This window comes from Salvelinus sp. IW2-2015, linkage group LG1 (assembly GCF_002910315.2).
Source record: "Salvelinus sp. IW2-2015 linkage group LG1, ASM291031v2, whole genome shotgun sequence".
In the NCBI taxonomy this organism is placed as follows: Eukaryota; Metazoa; Chordata; class Actinopteri; order Salmoniformes; family Salmonidae; genus Salvelinus; species Salvelinus sp. IW2-2015.
This window is the reverse complement of record NC_036838.1, coordinates 52,187,071-52,208,252: the sequence shown is the minus strand read 5'-3', so window position 1 is coordinate 52,208,252 and position 21,182 is coordinate 52,187,071. Positions and strand designations below refer to the sequence as shown.

At 40.5% G+C, this 21,182-nt stretch overlaps 1 long non-coding RNA gene and 2 pseudogenes across 1 annotated transcript; 1 reads left to right on the top strand and 2 right to left on the bottom strand.

Moving 5' to 3' along the window:
• Nucleotides 1-5,025: 5,025 nt before the first annotated feature.
• LOC111969636 (transcription factor HES-5-like) lies at nt 5,026-6,721 on the bottom strand (annotated as a pseudogene).
• A 4,361-nt stretch (nt 6,722-11,082) lies between these two features.
• Nucleotides 11,083-12,353, bottom strand: LOC111969630 (transcription factor HES-5-like; annotated as a pseudogene).
• A 684-nt stretch (nt 12,354-13,037) lies between these two features.
• LOC139028910 (uncharacterized) lies at nt 13,038-14,503 on the top strand. The gene is made up of 2 exons (XR_011481131.1): nt 13,038-13,458; nt 13,568-14,503. It is a non-coding gene; the product is annotated as an uncharacterized lncRNA (long non-coding RNA).
• The last annotated feature ends 6,679 nt before the right edge of the window (nt 14,504-21,182 follow it).

Genomic DNA, 21,182 nt, shown 5'->3' with positions numbered 1-21,182 from the left:
ATGTTCGGCATACCTTTGAAATCTGTATCCAATTCTTTATATTTTTATAAAAAGTTGTGGAATGTGTGACATTTTTCCTTCTTTTAGACACTGCAACGATGATTCTGTAGATGCTAAAAAAACAGTGTTGTGTCATCTGAACCCTTACAGTGTATTCTGAAACACGAGTAGTGTTTAGATTAAGAATGCATTTTATTTACATTAATTTATATATTCTTGATTACAAATATAATCTTTAATAAAGTGGCGAGGATCAGAGAATGAAATGTTATGAAGACTAGATGGTTACGTTCATCCACAGTCTGGCCCAAGGATGTGTATATACCCTAAATTACTGACAGGAGTTTTCAAGCAACTGCACAGCCATTTTTGTACTTCTCCACTATTGTAAAAAATATTTTGGAATGTCTACATTCGTTTTTGCCAAGTATATTTTATTACAGACACCTTAATGCAAACTTTGAAATGATACTATGTGAACTGAACATAGAAATATAAAGTTTAATAAAATATATTTTGTATTAAAGATTGTTTGGGGAGAGTACTAATGTTAATGTCACCACTACAACAAAGAAATACTTAAATACATGTAATTTTGTCCTTGAAAGCATTGATTGAAATACTGTAGAATTCAATTCATTTCAATGGAGGACAGCTCCTCCTGAGGAGTACCAATATGGTGGCCGATGGCTTCAAAGCCTCTCATTGAGCAATACATAGCGTCAGCAGATAAAAAGTATTTACCTGGTGCAAAACCACGCTTATAAGTGGCCTAGCAACATTCAAAACCACACTGATTGGTCAGTGAGTTTCTTCCAAGCGATTCCAAGTCGAAACCACGCCCCAAAGCGTTTTGACAGCATATTATTAAGCTTAACTAGCTAACTATTATAACTAGCTAAGAGATTTGGAAACGTTGTCTTACCTCACGGTACCGGGTTTGAAGCATGTGTCGTTTGCAGCATCCATGCTTGCTAAAATCAAGTTTTAAGCAAGCTTTGCAAGCCAGTATTTCTAAAATCAAGTTATGTAAACCAGTAATCAACAGTTACCACTCGTGAATTATGCTTGTACTTAATCCAGTAATAATGGGCCAAATTGAAAGCTAAAACATATTTCAAACAATGTCAATAACTTCAGACTTTTAGCCTGTCTTTGCGCCTGGATGAGGCTCTTCGACTATCCAATCAACGCGTTCACGCTGCTTTGGGGCATGGTTTTGACTTGGAAGCGTTTGGAAGAAATGCGGACCAATCAGTGCAGCTTTGAATGTTGCTAGGTTAGTCGTGGGCGGGGTTTTGCATCTTATTGGCGTGTCTTGGTAGGATGCATCCAGGGTTAAAATACATAATTGGTCTGGCCTTTGTGGCCACAGCTGAAATTCCCATTGGCCGTGTACGATTTCGCAGGAAATMTGGCCTGTGCGCTCTTAGAGGGATACATACAGAGGCATGGCCACTTGCCGTTCGTGAGGACCCAGTCACCTCACATCAAACATGGAGGACATTATTATTATCACGGCGTGATGTTTCACTGCTGTCATGTCTGTCGTACCGGGGTACGGATGTACAAATCCCTCAGTCTACCGTTGGCGCCCATTCAAATTATCCCCAAGGTTGCCATGTTTGAAATTAGGCCAAGTTGAACTGCTTTGAATGTCATATCTTTAGATAAAAAGTAAAAAAGGCTACTTTTTAAGATATTTACATTTATATATTTTTTATGTATATCAATATTATTCTTAATCTAAATACTAAAATACTATACAAATTTTTCAGAACACACTGCAAGGTTTCAGATGACACCAAAATGTGCAGCTTCTACAGACACATCGTTGTAGTGTATTAAAGGGGCAATCAGCAGTTGAAGCAATAACAAAGTGAGTCCCTGCCCCTGTTTAGGTAAAAAGCTGAGGCACAGGGCTGGAGAAATGCAACCACTCTCAAATTCATAGACAAAGCTATCAAAATGATAGTTTAAACCATGTTTTGAGCCTATATAGTGTATAGTGTAAACATTGACTGTTTACAAACATTGGAGTGACCAATCTTATATTTTGGGTTCTGGTGGGGTGTGACAGTTGAACTAAGCTCATGAGGCATTTATAAGTTATATTCTGCAAGAATCAATGGGTACATATCACAAGTCTAAAARGGATATAGTAACTGCAYATTGTCCCTTTAAAGAAGACCTGGGTAAGTCCAAAATTTCACAAATGTAACAACTTTAATCAGTTATTTCTTAATAATTATTTTGGATACTTGGGAAACAATATAACTATTAGGTGTATGTGCTATGCTTTAGCCTAATAGATAATAGAAAGATTGATTTGTGAATATTGATCTTGACTTTCTTCTTACTTCACTGATGTGTCCACCAGGTACATCAGCACATTAAATGGGGTTCTTGATGACAATGGTAACAATACGTACTGTAAGATATTATTTCAGATTATCAGGCTTTATTTAGATGTAAATATCATACTAAACAAACATCATGATGACTTTTTACTCGTCTAATGTCTGCATAACTTTCATTGTAGTGCCTCATAATGACTCTGATGAATATCTAAGTAAATCATTTCAAAGTCAAATTGAGTCAGGGGAAACCAAGGGCATTGCACTCATAGGAAACATGATGCTTCACACGGCTTGGCAGGCCTGTAATGTGATGGCYCAACTCCCTGTGGTCAGACTAGGGTGGAATTCATTCATCTCTACAGAGTAGCCTCAAGGATGTCCCTCTATAGCTAACATGTTAAGCGTTTTAGTCAAAACTAATGGGTAAGTTAGTCCTCTGCAGCAGTACTTCCCAACCCTCTCTTTGGGGGACCAAAAGATGTTTCACATATTTTTTGGTAGCCCTGAATTGGCTCATCTGGTGGTCCCTGAGGAAAATGTTGGGAAACTCATTCCATGGAGGGCCTAGTGTCTGCAGGTGTTGTTTTTTCCTTTCAATTAAGCCCTAGACAACCAGGTGAAGGGAGTTCATTAGTGACCCTAATTCATCAATCAAGGACAAGGGAGGAGCGAAAACACGCAGACACTCCACCCTCCGTGGAATGAGTTTGACACGTGTGGTAGAGCATGGCTGTTGCAACGCCAGGATAGTGGGCATGACTGTAGGTTGCTTTGAATTAAAACGTCTCCTAAATGACATATACTGTATACATGTACAGTATATACAGGTTACTGCCAAAATAAAGAAAACACCAACATAAAGTGTCTTAATAGTGGTTTGGGCCACCATGAGCCACCAGAACAGCTTCAATGCACCTTGGCATCGATTCTACAAGTGTCTGGAACTCTATTGGAGGGATGTGACACTATTCTTCCATGAGAAATTCCATAATTTTATATTTTGTTGATGGTGGTGGAAAACGCTGTCTCAGGTGCCGCTCCAGAATCTTTCAAGAGTTCAATTGGGATGAGATCTGGTGACTGAGACACCCATGGCATATCGTGAAACATATCGGGAAACACCCATGGCATATCGTGAAACATATCGGGAAACACCCATGGCATATCGTGAAACACCAGCAAGTTGAGCAGTCTTCGTCACTGAAGCATGATGGGATGTTAATTCCAAACCTGTGTGGAAGCACCCGCTTTCAATACACTTTGTATTCCTCATTTACTCGTGTTTCCTTTATTTTGCCAGTTACCTGTTTATTGTATAGGTAAGTGGACATCCTGAGAATTAGAACTTGTTCTAAAGTTCAGTTAGTGTTTAAGTTTTAGCTTTGATATTATATCAATCTAAACTCAGAAATAGTAGTTATTTGGTCAAACCAATGGTAGTTATTTGGGCAAGCACACTATTCCGGAGGTAGCAAATGTGTCCTCTGTCTTAGGGCTACTGGTCCGAGTAGAGAGCTGATCTGAGTTTCCCACACTGAGTCATGTGTGCTGTGATCAATGCACTACAAAAACTGCTCAGTGGACCCTCAGTGACAGCTATTGGCTCTGTGTTGTATTATAGACAGAGTACGACATCACAGACCATCTGGATTCTGGAGGGAAACACCACCACTGGCTGATTCTGCATGTTCATACTCACAATACACACTTTTAGAAATATATTTGCAAATCAAAAGAGGCGTAGAAACTGATAGTGACTCGATGTAGATGGTGGTACACTACTCTGACAATCGTATATGTGGACAGAGTTGAACTTAGCTACTGTGTTTGCTTGGTTGTAGTGAATTTTCACCAAATATGTAGAAGTATGGCATAAACGTTGTATAAAAAAATTATCAAAACTAAATTAGTCATGAACATTTAGCTAACTCTCCCAACTTCACACACACGCACACACGCACACACGCACACACGCACACACGCACACACAGGAGGGGGAAGTGGCTGCGGAGGGAGCAAAACATTGTAGAGCAGAGAGTCCTTCACATGCGCAGATGGTTCGTTTTTTGCTATCGGGAAGAGGCGTCAGATGTTTTTGGCAATGCAGCCACTCCATATATAAAAAAATAGATCCATCGATTGCAGCATAGAGTGACACATCACGTAAGCTATTGAGTTTGGGGAGCACATCTGCTCTAAACTTTTAGAGAACTTAGATGACAGTACCAAGTTTTGGCCAAACACCTGGAATCACTGATATCAGGACCAGTCTAAAAATCATGAAAATGTAATTGAACATACATGTAAAACAGGGACATCAGCAACAACAAAAAACAGTCATGCCTCCTAGGAAACTCATAATTAGGAAGAATTATCTCTCTATATTTAATTTCACATGTCAAATAAAACAATGAATGTAAGTAGTTATGTATGGATATAAATATCTCTTGACTTTTACCTTACTTGGTAGATTTTGACTGCACCCAGAGGTAGAAAGGAATATGTAGATTCAGTGTTGTATTCTAATGCATTCAAGATCATTGTGTACAGTCTTGGGTCAAAGTAGGCTTTTTTGCTTCTACATATGGAATTTAATAAATCAGTAATGTAACCGTATTGGAAGCTCGTCTCAGTGAAGAAAATAATAAAGAAACAGAGAAGAAGATTTAATTTGATGATTTGTATATTTATTCAGACTGACTAGAATACCCACATTTAGGGTAAATATTTCAACAGAAAGAAAGTGATCAAAAATCACATTAAAAACGTGGATACATCTTCAAGACATGATACTCTAACAGACTATAAGATACACAATAACTGTCTTTATAAAAGACAACATTGTTTAAACTAGACAAGGGTTTCACATTAAAGGAAAACATTTTCTCACCTTTACAATGTACACATTATTCAAACAGCGTGAGCAACATTTTCACACATGAAGTCTGATCTTTAAACAGATCAATTATTTCTAATCACAGAGTGATGATTACAGGTATAATTCCCAGTTTAGGTAAATAACCATCATGGAGGATCAGTGATTCTGTAGCTCAAGTTGATCAATAACAAATGTTTAACTAATACTGATACATACTTCACAGAAGATGCTCAATATAATGTTAATATGACCATATCACTACAACAATGTAGTTGTAACAACATTTTGGGTTAAAAGTCCTCATGGAGGACCATTGATGTTGTAGCTCAGGTTGAACATAATTACATATATAACTGATAGATGCGACACAGAACATGCTCAATACAATGTCAATAATGCTATATCACTGTTGTAAAACATTGTTGTATTTTACCTTTTCACCTTAAAACAGATCAATCATAGAAAATCACGAACAGATTGATGATATAACACCTATTTTGCGGTAAAGGTCCTCATGGAGGACCATAGAAGTTGATGCTGATCATGTTGATCATGAATGAACATATGATCAATATCAACACGTTTTACAAAACATAAATGTTATTATTCAATGATCAATTTGATCATTTTCTTAAAAAAACATTACAACTTGTTCAGTACAACAGAAAATGAGTCTTAATAACAGCAAGACTTTTAAAACATCCTGCTCAAGCAGAATATGAAGAAGATCTCTGATCACTGTCCATCACATTAATGTTAGACCAACATGGTCCATTGAGTTTGTTTGAGAGTGGAGTTCCAGTCTGTAGGACTCTACCAGGGCCTCCAGAGAGCAGTGTTGACTGGACTCTTCTCTTTGCTGGTGCTGTGCTGGGCTGTGGAGCTCAACTGAGGCAGGTCACTCTCCCTTCTGTTCTTATCAGAGGATGGCTGCAGGCTCTGGAAGTGGCTTAGCAGTCTTCTCTGGGACTGTGTCTTCACATAATTCTTGGACAGGAAGTGCACAATTTCTTGGACACACCTGGAGTAACCCTGATTGACAGCTGCTGAGTAGGAGGAGGAGCTAACTGGCTGCTACTGTAGCTGTTGTCTCAGCAAGCAAACTGGCAAATCCTGGATGTCGGCTATCTCCAGCTTGGAGTCCGACTGCTGGTTGAGGATCTCTGGACCCAGGAGAGACTTGAGCTGCTCAATGCTGTTGTTGATACGATCTCTGTGTAACTTCTCCATCAATGGCTTTGTTAACTACAAGAAGAGCTGATCTTATTCTGAAATAGGGCATTATTGAAACTAATAAATAATCAATCAAATCGGATGAATTTCCTTAAATTCGATTATTCAATTTACCTTGTCAGAGTCAGGTGCTCATTAGAGTAGATCATAGCTGAAGTGATTGTAGGTGCCATGGCTGGATCTCTGTGCTGTACTGTTCTCTGTGTAGAGTGAATCTGATGTCTAATGGCTTCATATCTCCTATATACAGTCCATAATCTGCATATGAATGTGTGGGTCTTGGGCTTGTTGGAATTWCTCACAGTCTGTAGCCAATGGGTGAGCTTGGYAGGACAATGAGGAATGTGGAGCTGCCACATGCTCAGTGTTCTTATTGCTGGGGGACAATGGTCACGTCTCATGGAACAGGTGGAGAGGTGGGGGGTGATAGAGAGGGTTGTGTGAATCTGGGAAACTAGTGACCCCCAGATCTGCTGCCTGATGTTGGGATCAATGATGCTGAGAGAGCACACACTCATCATCACAACTTACACATGAAATTTACYATGTAACTTAGTCCCCACCTATGAAAACATTGTTGAATGCATAGTGTTTAAACGCTTTATTACTGATTCAGTCACATTTTATTATCTCACAATGAATGTGAGATAATGACAAAAAWMKTGATATAGTATAGTGTTTTACATTTTGTCACAATTGAAAAGTTAAACATATTTATAATTTTCTGTGCTGCTGAATTTCATTTTTGTCAAAATAAATTAAATAATGCAGTCAAATATGACGTCTTTCGAAAATAATAAGTATGTTAATTTGCAGAGAAATATAGCTTATGGTTAAGTTCACAGGTTCGATATTGTATTAATAGCATGAGGTCTCGATAGTCAGAAGTAGTAATTATCGTCAAGCACCTGGAGTCCAGAGGTAGCAGATGTTTCCTCTCTTGAGGCTACTGGTCAGTTGTGAGTAGAGAACTGATCTGAGTTTCCCACACTGAGTCATGTGTGCTGTGATCAATGCACTACAAAAGCTGCTCAGTGAACCCTCACTGACGGCTATTGGCTCTGTGTTCTATATAGACAGAGTATGACATCACAGACCATCTGGATTCTGGAGGAAACACTAAACACTTGATTTAATCCTGTGCTGCAAAGCATATATCTGTACTTTTCAGTGTTCATTTCTACATGATTTAATTTTAACACACATGATTTTGTATTTATTTGTACATTTTGTTCAAATTGCTTATATATGTTTTACATTCAGATTTACATCTTGCAGAATCTTAATATTCAAATTAACATTTCTAAATCATTCATGCACAGTTGCACACACATTTGGTTTATAGAATCTAATATCATGTGTCTTGATCCAGCTTCCACCCCAAAGGAAGACAGAAGAGAAGGAGAAAGAAAGAGTTAAACCCTGGAGAAACTGATGTATTCAGCTATTGTTTATTCCCTTCTATAAGTGTTGCTATTCCCCAGTGACTCTGGTTGTTCCCCAGACAGTCAGGTGCTGATGGACTGATGATGATGATGACACTAGACTGAGACTCTGCTCTCCAGAGCTTTCCCACACTCTGCCCATTGACAGAGCTTCCACTAACAACAGAAGTGGCCTTGTTAAATGCTAATTCATCTCTACACAAGCAGTTCCCATTAAGCACCTGGGGGAGAAAAAATTAATACATCTGACATGCATATATTAAGAAGGTAGTAAATACAAATATTTGATCTATTGGATGATATAGACTTGTACAGCATATGGCCATCAGATGGTCAAGATTGGACTGAATAGTGAAGATATTTCAAGCGTGTACGTTTTAGATATAAGATTTATAATCTTCGATACAACATTCACATTTTAGCAGATGCTCTTATCCCAGTGTGACTTACAGTAGCAAGTGCATACTTTTTTTGTACTGATCACCTGTAGGTCTTGAACCCCAACACCTGGCATTGTAACGCGCCTTGCTCTACCTACTGAATTACACAGGACTACTACAATGTAATCATGTTTGTATAAGTGTAATATAATGTATTTCCTGATCTGTTACCTAATTCCTCTTACACCCTATCATAATAAAAAAACACTTGTGCAGTCCTTATAATTCATTATATCTGTGATATAATTCATTTATAGAATTCAATGATGAACCTTACAAGTGAAATTCCTTCTCACCCCTCATCATACAGGGTACAGAAGTCTATTGTCCCAAAGCGGGTCTGTGAGTGAGTTTCCTTGGTTTCCCACACTCTCTCCATTCACTGCTCTCAATGAGGAACAATAGAAGTGTGCCTTGTTATAATGCATTAATATAGCGATTCAGTTCAGTCCGGTTTCTAGGCAACCATTAAATATGCTTCCAATTATAAAAAGAGAATCTGGTACTAGAGAAGTTCCCTGAAAAACTTGATTGGAGAAATGATTTAGTTAAAGAACAGTCAGCACTATAGAGTAGCACTTGTCTGGTTCTGACCTAATTGAATCAATGAGAGACAAGTGACATGTGATTTTAGCATCACCTTAACCCTAACCTTAATCCTAACCCTAGTTTTACTGTATGTCCACACCCAATCTGAACTAACACTAAACACAACCCTAACTCCAGCTTCATGTCCACACCCCATTTCAACCCTAATCATAACCCTAACCCAACCCAACTCTAGCTTCATGTCACACCCTGTTTTAATCCTAACCATAACCATAACCCCAACTCTAGCTTCATGTCCACACCCCGTTCAACCCACCTAACATAACCCCAACTCCAGCTTCTTGTCCACACCCCGTTTCAACCCTAACCATAACCATAACCCAAACTCCCAACCTCAGCTTCATGTCCACACCCCGTTTCAACCCTAACCATAACCCTAACCCTAACTCTAGCTTCATGTCCACACCCCGTTTCAACCCTAACCATAACCCTAACCCTAACTCTAGCTTCATGTCCACACCCCGTTTCAACCCTAACCCTAACCATAACCCTAACTCTAGCTTCATGTCCACACCCTGGGCCTTTTCTTCTTACATGCTGACCACACAGCTCGTGCCTCAACGAGATTCTGCGTTGCCAGGCGCTAAAATAGAACTTGGTTCTGTTTGTGATGCCTGACGCGCTGCAAGTCCCGCCTCTCTCATCTCCTCATTGGTTTTTAGGACGCTATACCCACGTACCATCGCCTRATTGGTTTTTAGGAGCATATATCCACGTGGGTGATTGAAAGATGAACTGAGGTCCACACTCCAGTGCAGTTGGTGGTGGTATTGCACCTTAAAGTTGGTTGCCAACCGCCATATAAAGTTCAACGAAGAAGAAGAAGCCTGAAGGAGGAGAGATTACTAGAAACAAACTCAATTGACCCTTTTACCTGTGGATTAATTGTTGGAGTAGAGGACCTTGTTCATTTCAGCTAAGATAACAACCCAATGTTTATATCCCAGACAAATTAGCTTGCAACAGCAAGCTAGCTAGCTAAATGTCCATATATGTTTCATGCTAATCGACCTGTCCCAAATGAATAAGGTTGGTTCAGCGTTTGTTTTGATATTTCAACCTGCGTGTCCTGATCGTGTCTGGTGTGGGTGGACAAAATCATCATGCACGTGATGGTGCAGCATGTGGTCAGCATGTTAGACACATAAAGCCATCACTATTTCTGTTCCTGCTCAAAACTGGGATCCCTGTAGATTACTTGATTGAGATGCAATATTTTAAACTTCCAAAACTTCATTACAAATCATTGCAAAAGTAAGTATGACCTTATACAGTAGATCTGTGTTGTATTCTACAGTCAATATGTTGATGACAGTAGAGAGAAGGAAAGATCAAGAACAAAACAAATGATTTCATTATTTTGGGATTTATTGACATTGACTCAAAGAGTCGCATCATAGACTTGAACACCTAAATATAAGGTGAATAGTTTAGGTGATTACACATCACAACCAGAACATGGATAAATCTCCAAGACATATGATACTCTAACAGAGTATAGGATACACATTTACTGTTTTTATAAAAGACATCATAAAGGTTTCATGTTGAGACATTTTTCTTCTTCTTCTCCCCTCTACAATATACACACCATTAATAATGTGAGTAACATTTTAATCCATAACGTCTGATCTTTAAACAGATCAATTATTTCCAATCACAGAGTGATGATTACAGGTATAATTCCCAGTTTGGGTAAATAATCATCATGGAGCTCAAGTTCAAGTTGATCAATAACAAATGTTTAACTAATACTGATACATACTTCACAGCTCAATATAATGTTAATATGACAATATCACTACAAAAATGTAGTTGTAACAAAATTGCTTATTCTTGAATACGTGTTGACCTTTAAACAGATCGGTAACAGATAATCACAAAAATATGATTAAATACCCATTTTGGGTTAAAAATCCTCATGGATGACCATTGAAATTGATGTTGATCATTAATTAGCACATGGTCAACATAATCAACATATGCTTCACAAACATAAAGGTTATTAACATGACAATTTCTTTGTAAAAACTGTTTTACTTCTTCAGTGCAATTATAATGACAACTTTTAATCAAAACAAAACTTTTAAAACAACATGCACAAGCAGAATATGAAGAAGATCTCTGATCACTGTCCATCACATTAATYTTAGACCAACATGGTCCATTGAGTTTGTTTGAGAGTGGAGTTCCAGTCTGTAGGACTCTACCAGAGACTCCAGAGAGTGATGTTGACTGGACTCTTCTCTTTGCTGATGCTGTGCTGGGCTGGGAGCTGAACTGAGGCAGGTCACTCTCCCTCCTGTTCTTATCAGAGGTTGGATGCAGGCTCTGGAAGTGGCTCAGCAGTCTTCTCTGGGTCTGTGTCTTCACCTCATCCTTGGTCAGGAAGTGCACAATCTCTTGGACATAACTGGAGTAAACCTGATTGACAGCTGCAGAGCAAGAGGAGGAGCTCACTGACTGGTTCTGTTGCTGTCGTCCCCAGGATGTCGGCTTTCTCCAGCTTGGAGTTTGGCTGCTGGTTGAGGATCTCTGGACCCAGGAGAGACTTGAGCTGCTCAATGCTGTTGTTGATACGATCTCTGCATAACRTCTCAACCACTGGCTTTCTTATCTGCAAGAAGAGAAGTCATTAATAGTCTTTTTCTGAATACAACAGAGCTGACATGAATGGCTGTATTCTAGAAGCAAATACTGAAACAATGTAACACTATTTGTAACTCAATTTACCTTGTTGGTCAGCGTCAGGTGCTCATTAGAGTAGATCACAGCTGAAGTGATTGTAGGTGCCATGGCTGGATCTCTGTGCTGTAGAGGACTCTGTGTTGAGAGAATCTGAGTTCTACTGACTTCATATCTCCTATATACAGTCCATAATCTGCATACGAATGTGTGGGTCTTGGGCTTGTTGGAATTTCTCACAGTCTGTTGCCAATGGGTGAGCTTGGAAGGACAATGAGGAATGTGGAGCTGCCACATGCTCAGTGTTCTTATTGCTGGGGGACAATGGTCACATCTCATGAAACAGGTGAAGTGGTGGGGGTGATGGAGAGTGTCTCACAGAGTGCTGCGTGAATCTGCAGAACCGGTTACCCCCAGATCTACTGCCTGATGCTGGGATCAATGATACTGACAGAGTGCACGCTCATCATCACAATTTACACGTGTGAGATCAACACAGGTTTCTAAAACGCATAGGAAAACACAACATTATATAATGATAATGCTGGTAGGCTACTCACATTAAAAAAATTGGAGTCATTTCAGACTGATCTTTCTCTAGCTGATGACCTCGCAGGTATTGTGACTCCATCAGAGTGCATCAGCTGTGAGGTGATGATGACCTCCTGTCTGTCTGTCTGTCTACTCGCTCAAGAACTCTCCCCGGGGCTCCCGCCCAGGCAGCACACTTTCCTCCTCTGAGCTCCACAGCACAGCTGGCTCTACAACACAACGCTGAGCGTGCCCCAGTCGCACGCCCTCCTCTCTTTGGAGATGGGAGCCACAGGGACACACGGCTTCCCACACTTCTGAATGCAGCTTGCTGAGCCGCGAGACATAATAGAAGTGTGTCTGCTCTCACAAAGACCCACTGGCTGTTCCCATGCACAGCCAGCCATGCTGGGAGAGAGATTGGTTTATAGGGCAGTCTAGTACCAACAGACAAACCATCTGTATCCCTGATAACTCAGATTGGGAATACTTTAAGGAATTGCACAATATTGAAAAAATATTTCCACCGAATAATTTTTAAAAATATATATTGAAGAGAAAGTTTACAAATGTACCATTTTATGGATACGCCAAAAGTTGATTATGTATCTGGGCCATTAGCAAATAGGATTGATTAGCTGATCTAGTAGACTCTAGCCATGACCAAGTTCCTGTGAAAAGGCCATTTCATAAATATGGCTATTACACACATTTATCGTCATTATGTGATTTGGGATCTAATGCAATGATAGTTAGCTGCTGTAGGACGAAAAATACTTGTGATCCTAGCATATGTCACATTTGCATTTTGTTGATTTGTGTCACAACTTGACATGGGAACAGTCTTTTTCTGAGTACACATGGGTATATAGAGACGTTCTCAGGGACTAACGTGGCCAACCTCTTTTGCATATGGCTTAAAGAACAACATCCCACCTGTCCTGTGCGGAATCAGCTATTATTCCCACTGGCTATTGTCCCACCGTCAGAGCCCTCTGATTGGCTGCAGAGCATGAGACAGCGCGAGAGGAGGCACATAAATACAGAGTGGAGTTGCAGAGTTCACTATCGAATGCTCTCTTAGCATCAGCTGAGCCAAGACCAGCAGCAACACAGCAGAACAGAGGAGCTACCAGAACACAAACTCCAGACCACCATCAAGATCAACATCTCTACTTGATTTCCGAGCTGCAAACTCAAGGCCAACATCTGAAAATGCCTGCCTACTTGGACATTGCTCTTCAGGGCAGCATGAATGTGAAAGATCAGCACATTAGGTAAGCTCATGATCAATTACACTGAAATACTTCAGGTCATAAGAGTTCAAAATTAATAAAGCCTATGTGTGAGAAGAGATGTTCATGAGTGTCTTGTCTTGTTTTTCAGATGTAAACTCTCTCTGTTGGAGAGGAAGTGCAGCAGCGGTGTGGAGAAACTGAAGATAGTTATTGGAGAACACCTACAGAACGGGATCCCTACATCTCCCATATCTCCTATTCTGGAGAAAACTGTGTCGTTTTTCACTCCCAAGAAGGTCTTGCTGTCACCCACCGGCTATTCTAAATATTCCAGGGACATGCTGCGTCTCTTTCCCGCTCCAGAGGAGGACATTGTACCACTCTGTTTTGAACAATGAACTGATAAATGGATGGACGTGGAGGTTACCATTCAGAGCTCACAGACCCTGCTGTAATTAACTGTGGCCTTGTTTTAATGTATTCCCTTGTGATGCTGCTAMAAACATAGACTGCAACTGATTGACAGATATTGGATCGCAACTGACAGAGACACATAGCTAAATTAATACTTTTTTCTTTTATACATTTTGTCTAAAAGTACAAGGATTTTGTGAAGCTTAGTTTTGTGTATGTTGCAAATTCTCTAGAAATGATTTGGAAATGCATTGCATGCATTGTTATAAGCAGTTGTACTGCTCTATCCTTTCCCTGAGAAAGTCACCTTTGGATGAATTTGTTGATCTATGTTACCTGAAAGAGAGTGGAGTTGGTTACTCTGATTGTAAACACTTGTCCTCAGAGTTTGAATTACAGAGTGCTGGCCACTCTTGTTATAAAGTAMAAGTATTGAAAATATGACCATTGGTTTATCCCACTTTCTTAGGGTATGTGAGTCAATGTATAATTTGAACCCTGCTTTCCTTTATACTAATGGGAAATGCTATGATTTTAATGTTAAAGCATATTGTTTATTTTGTTTTATTTACTTATTAATGGCTTCACACATACAAAAATGTGCCTAAAGGGTTTTCAAATGTGCCTAACATGTTTCATTCAAAGACTAAATAAATATTTGGATAATATATTTCACTTCTCTTTTCATATTGTATTCAGACCTCAGAAGGATGAGGAATACGGCATGACATCATTAGGTATATGCTATATATATGTTTGTGTCTCATGACATCATTAGGTATATGCTATATATATGTTTGTGTCTCATGACATCATTAAAGCCTCTCAGTGCAGACTCTGCTACTTCAACTACATACATGCCACGAGTCGGGGTACTCTCGCTACGACAATAGATACAACACCATTTTCCCTATCGCTTCCGTTAGGAGGTGCGAGCACAGGTGATGGTGATGGATTTCCGGGACAAGCGAGGCCCCCTGGGATTGACGTTTGGATATGATTATGGGACAACTTGGTTCTTTGTGCTTCGGTTTAGGAGGCTCTTGAGGGAGGAGGAGCTTTGGCGGTGGTCTGCAATGGCTACTACGCGTGTGCGGAGCGTGTGCCATCTTGGTTGAAGTGCTTGCGGCTAGTGCTATGGTTCTCGCGCGCTCAGAGCTGGGACTTGGATTTCACAAAGCCATACAGTCGTAAGTGAATAGACAAAGGAGAGGGAAGGTTACACAATGAACCACTTTTGTTGGCTGGTTGAGGGTTGTTCGAAACAAGCACTATGATGGGTGGACTAATTGGGCATCAACTGTTGACTCATTGGCGAGCGTGGGTCGTTAGTGTAGGTTCAATGGGTTTTGTAGTTGGAGTTTGGTGTGATAAAGTATGGGGACGTGTGTAACCTTTTCCCTCTCCGTCTAGCTTCCTCCACGCTGTGCACTCGCAGGCAGCATCTGGCGGATTGGCTCAGGGCCTGCGAAACGCCATGCGACAGCCTCCTTCACGCCAAGGCTCGTCCCCTCTTTCTGGACGATGGGAAGCTCACACGGGAAAGGCCACACGAGCGGCTTCCACATCTTCCGTGAAGCAGCCTTGCTGAGGGGCCGCAGCTGTAGAGCCATAATAGAAGTGGTCTCGCACATACCGTCACAACGCCGACAAGAGCCCATCTGGCTGTTCGCCTATCGCTATCAGCCCAGCGGCATCGCTGGGTGAAGGATTCTGGTTTTAAAATCAGGGAGTCTAGTACCCGGCTACCGAACAGAACAAACCTGAGCTTGTATCCATCTGCTAACACTCAGATTCGGGAATACGTTTAAGGAATTGCACAATATTCGAATAAAATATATTTCCACCAACCGAAATTTGTAAAAGATATATATTGAAGAGAAAGTTTACAAATGTACCATTTTATGATGGATACGCCCATCTCCAAACGCTAGTTGATATGTATTGGGGCCATTTAGTGCAAATAGGACTTCTGATTAGCTGATCTACGTTAGACTCTCAGGCCATGACCAAGTTTCCTGTGTCTGGGAGCGGGAGGGAGGAGGACAGACGGAGGAGCTTATGGGCAGAGGGTGTCGATTCCTCTCTCTCTTCATACAACTTGACCTGGATCTATAAGGGTTGATACTCAGGCAATGTGACGAGCCGCTGGAGGCCAAAGGAAGGATCTGATCTTGATAGGAGCCGGGTTGGACCTGAGGCGTCAGGCTGCGTTCTGCTATGTGTCTCATGGTTCTGCAACTCCATCACTAATCCCTCATGAACTGAAAGCGTCTCTTTCCTGCCTAAACAAACACCCAAATCAACTTTCCAATCTAGCAAAACTTTCTTCAGCTGGTCAAGTCTCTATCTCTGACATCATTGTATAGCTTATCTGACAAATGTCTCCATTCCCCCGTGCCCCCCCTTCCGTGAACGTTTCAACGTCCACCTAAGTGAAAGTACCTGGTCAAGTTCAATCTCTTATGCTGATTCTTGATAGCGCACTCCGCATGTAATCTAACTCGACCCATGTTATAGGCTCCTCCATACTCGCTTCGCGCGTTAAGGACGACCAAAATGCCATCTTCGGTGCTTGCACCTCGTCAACCGGCCACCGTCTAATCAGGCAATCTCAAGTGTTCCACAAGTGTTTGCATTTCTTGTTTGATTCCCAGTTGGGTTTGTGTGGACTTGCCATTGAACAGTGGGACAGTCTTGTGGTTTGACTCCCAAATTTTCTGAGTAAGGGGCACCCTCCTCGACGCTACTCCCAGAAAACGGCGCTCTTTTTTAAAGTGCGTCCGTGGAGGCGAGCATGAGGAACTGAAGGGCCGGGTTCTCCGAGGCCATCTAGAACTATCGGCTGTTTCATTAAGTGCGGTATTTCATGGAGGAACATGAGGGTTAGAGACCGTTTAGCTCCGGAGCTGGGCACAGTCAAGTAGACCGTGTGGCTCGGTCCAACGATCTGTAAAAGCCTCTTTTGCAATATTGGCTTTCAAAGAACCACGAATCTATCGCGACCACTCACTTTGCCTGGGCTCCCCACGGCAGGGAGCACTACAGCATAAGGAGGGCAGGAAACAGGGACACTGGAAGTTGAGGGAACTGGGAACGGACCTAGCTTCTTCCTAAAATCCACTTGCAAAGAGTCCTAAAGTTTCCTGGTTCGCTTCGCGCTGGATGCCCATAGTAGCCCTGGCCAAGCTGGAGGGATCGGGACTTTCTGTCCTGTTGGTGAGGACTTTGAGGATACGAGGGGTGATTATGAGACACGAACGAGACATTACATGTGTGCGTCAAGGTTCAACTGGGCGCGAGTTGGCAGTTGGAACTATGCATGGACAAGGTTCCGGAGGGAGAGATCAGCCACAGCTTCCACTACTACAACCTAGATATTCCATAGATACACAAGCGGCATGGTTATCTATCGGACTTATCGATTGTTGCCTGCGGTCACCTCGTATGGGGGGGTAATCTGCTGGGAGGTGGGAACTTAGGGTCAATGCTAGCAATCTGTATTGGTGTGTGGTTTGGCGGACCAGCCTTTCTGGCATCGCAGACGAACACGTTCAGACGAGACAGGGGGAAGTGAGGAAATCAGGCCTATGGACTGGGCATCAATGAGCTGCGGCAGCAATAGAGCAATTGACAAGGTGAGGAATCCATGAGTCGTAATAGAGGTAGCGAAAATACTTAGAGAAGTTTCTATAAACCTCCAGGGGCCGTCGGAAGAGTTTTGAGACAATTGGAGGTAGGTTACCTCTGGAATACTCACATACCTGATTTACTCTGAAAATGACTTGGGCTTTATGAGTCGCATTATTTCAGCTGAAGCCAAAGGACGGAGACAGTTAGTCGCTAGATCTCGAACACTAAGCAGAGCACAGAAAGGTAGCTTTGGCACAGGCTGGGGGATGGCCGAGGAGAGGTTTTGAATACTGTAAAAACAATTGTGAGATATGCGGTAATCTAGATGAACGCATACTCCCCAGACCACCATCCAACCAAGCCGTGGTGGTGAACACAAGTCAAAAGAATGATTCATAAAGACAATGTTATTATATAATGGCAGATTTCTGTCGTTAACATTGAGAGACCTGCTGTGGTAAGGTTCGTTGAACTTCCCAAATTGTGTTATCGAGAGACAAGCTTTTTTAGACCGATTAGAGATCGTTCATTAAAAAGCGCTATCGATCCTACTTGGTATAATTCTACGAGCTGTACACTCAAAGGCTATACATCTGGAGAGATGCCTCGCGTATCTTGTGGACAGTTTCTGTCTTTGTAACCAGTGGCTATGCAATGAGATAAGAGCCGGGTGACATCTTGTAGTGGTCTTAATTGCAACTAATTATTCGTGTAAATGATTACAGGCTAAATTCGGGCTGTGCAAATAATGACATTATGTATCATAATCTTATACAAAGAGTTCTTTATAGAAAATAGCTTCAGGTCATAAGAGTGTCAAATTATAAAAGCGTTATCCGCTGTGAGATGTAGAGATTCGCTATGATTTGAGTCGCTCTTGTCTTGTATAAGTCTTCACGAAATGTTAAACTCTCTCGGGGTGGAGAGGAAGTTGCCTATGCGGGGCGGCGTGCTCTGGATGAACTGACACTATGAAGTATAGTTATTGAGAACACCCCTACATGCCGAGGATTCCTCTCGGGAAATTCCCTACTACCTTGCGTAGTTACCTGTGAGAAATACTGTTGATCACAGCCTTGTTGTACCACTTCCTATATGGAAAGTTGGCTGGCTGAACTGTCCCTTATGCTGGCGCAACTTTGGTTTATGTCGTTCACATTTCCAGGGACGCTTGCGGTAACTCTGTTCACCGGGCTCTTACTTTAGGCTGAGGAGCGTATATTATGTTTACGGTTCTTGGACAATATCGCTAATGATAGAATATCGGGTCTGGCACGTAGGAGAGTTAACCATTACAGGAGCTGCAACAGAACCAACACAAACGGCTCGTCTGATAATTAAGGCTGCTGGCCTTTTTGTTAGGATCGCTACTATCACGCAGTGGGCACCTGACATAGCTAGTATAACACTAGATGCTGCCTATGACTGGGGACTTGGGTACAGATACTATTTGAGTCTTGAAGCTGACCAGAGACACATGCTAAATTAACTAACTTTTTTCTGTAAGATCTTATTTTGTCCCCTGAGACATTCAATTGCTAATCATACGTGGATTGTTTTGTTTGAGAGTCGTGTTAGTGTGTTTTGGTGGTACGGTCTGCAAATTCTCTAGAATGATTTTATCGGGAGATAGATCATTGCAACCATGACTTATTGCTTCTCATAACCGTGTCCTTGGGTTTGCTCTGGCAGGCTTGTAGGTGAGCTGATACCGCGGCCAGCCCATCCTTCTCCCCTGTATATAGGGTCACACTCTTTTCTGCCGTCAGGAGGGTTCTTTGTGCAGTAGAAATTTGTTGATCTGATTAGTGTACCAAATAACGGGCTAAAAGGGGATTTTTAATAATGTGACTACTGGAATAGGGAGTTCATTGGATTGCTTTGGTCTAGCTTACCTGTATTTGTAAGGACTAATGTCTCCAGAGTGTTTGTATGACAGCAGCTGAGCTGGCTTGACCTCCTTGTTTTATAAATATAAGTATCATCTTATCCTCATCGTTATTCTCAGTGTACATAATGTCCTAATTTTTGTTGGTATGCCTCACTTTTTTAGGGCTAATGTGTGTATCAATAGAAGTAAAGTATCGCAATCCATGGCTGTTCGTTCGACTGTCTATACGTCTCATAATTCTAGGATTTGCGGGGACAAATTGGACGCATGATATGTATTATAATCTGTTCCACACACAGAGCACTAGATCTGCGTAATTCATATGTGGTTTATGATTTTTTATAATTTTCTACTCTTGTTTCAAAGTGTATGAGGGCTATCATGTTAGCACAATGCACTAACGTTTAGGCCAAGGACGTTGAAGCTAGTGGGTATACAGACTGCTAAAGCAATGCTTGCTCTAAAAAGGCGTTTCTTCATAAATTATTTGCCATACATCCATTGTCTTCATGTTCTCCATAGACTAAGTCATGACTCAAATCTAATAATAGATCTAATGGAATTAATAATATATATTACTTCTCTTTTTCATATTGTATTCAGACCTCAGAAGGATGAGGAATACGGCATGACATCATTAGGTATATGCTATATATATGTTTGTGTCTCATGACATCATTAGGTATATGCTATATATTGTTTGGTGTTCATGACATCATTAGGTATATGCTATATATATTTGTGTCTCATGACATCATTAGGTATATGCTATATATATGTTTGTGTCTCATGACATCATTAGGTATATGCTATATATATGTTTGTGTCTCATGACATCATTAGGTATATGCTATATATATGTTTGTGTCTCATGACATCATTAGGTATATGCTATATATATGTTTTGTCTCATGACATCATTAGGTATATGCTATATATATTTTTGTGTCTCATGACATCATTAGGTATATGCTATATATATGTTTGTGTCTCATGACATCATTAGGTATATGCTAATATATATGTTTTGTGTCTCATGACATCATTAGGTATATGCTATGTATATATTGTTTGTGTCTCATGACATCATTAGGTATATGCTATATTATATGTTTGTGGTCTCATGACATCATTAGGTATATCTATATATATGTTGTGTCTCATGACTCATTAGGTATATGCTATATATATGTTTGTGTCTCATGACATCATTAGGTATATGCTATATATATGTTTGTGTTCATGACATCATTAGGTATATGCTATATATATGTTTTGGTCTCATGACATCATTAGGTATATGCTATATATATGTTTGTGTCTCATGACATCATTAGTATATGCTATATATATGTTTGTGTCTCATGACACATTAGGTATATGCTATATATATGTTTGTGCTTCATGACATCATTAGGTATATGCTATATATATGTTTGTGTCTCATGACATCATTAGGTATATGCTATATATATGTTTGTGTCTCATGACATCATTAGGTATATGCTATATATATGTGTTGTCTCATGAATCATTAGTATATGCTAATATATTTTGTGTCTCATGACATCATTAGGTATATGCTATATATATGTTTGTGTCTCATGACATCATTAGGTATATGCTATATATATGTTTGTGTCTCATGACATCATTAGGTATATGCTATATTATGTTTGTGTCTCATGACATCATTAGGTATATGCTATATATATGTTTTGTGTCTCATGACATCATTAGGTATATGCTATATATATGTTTGTGTCTCATGACATCAATTAGGTATATGCTATATTATATGTTTGTGTCTCATGACATCATCTAC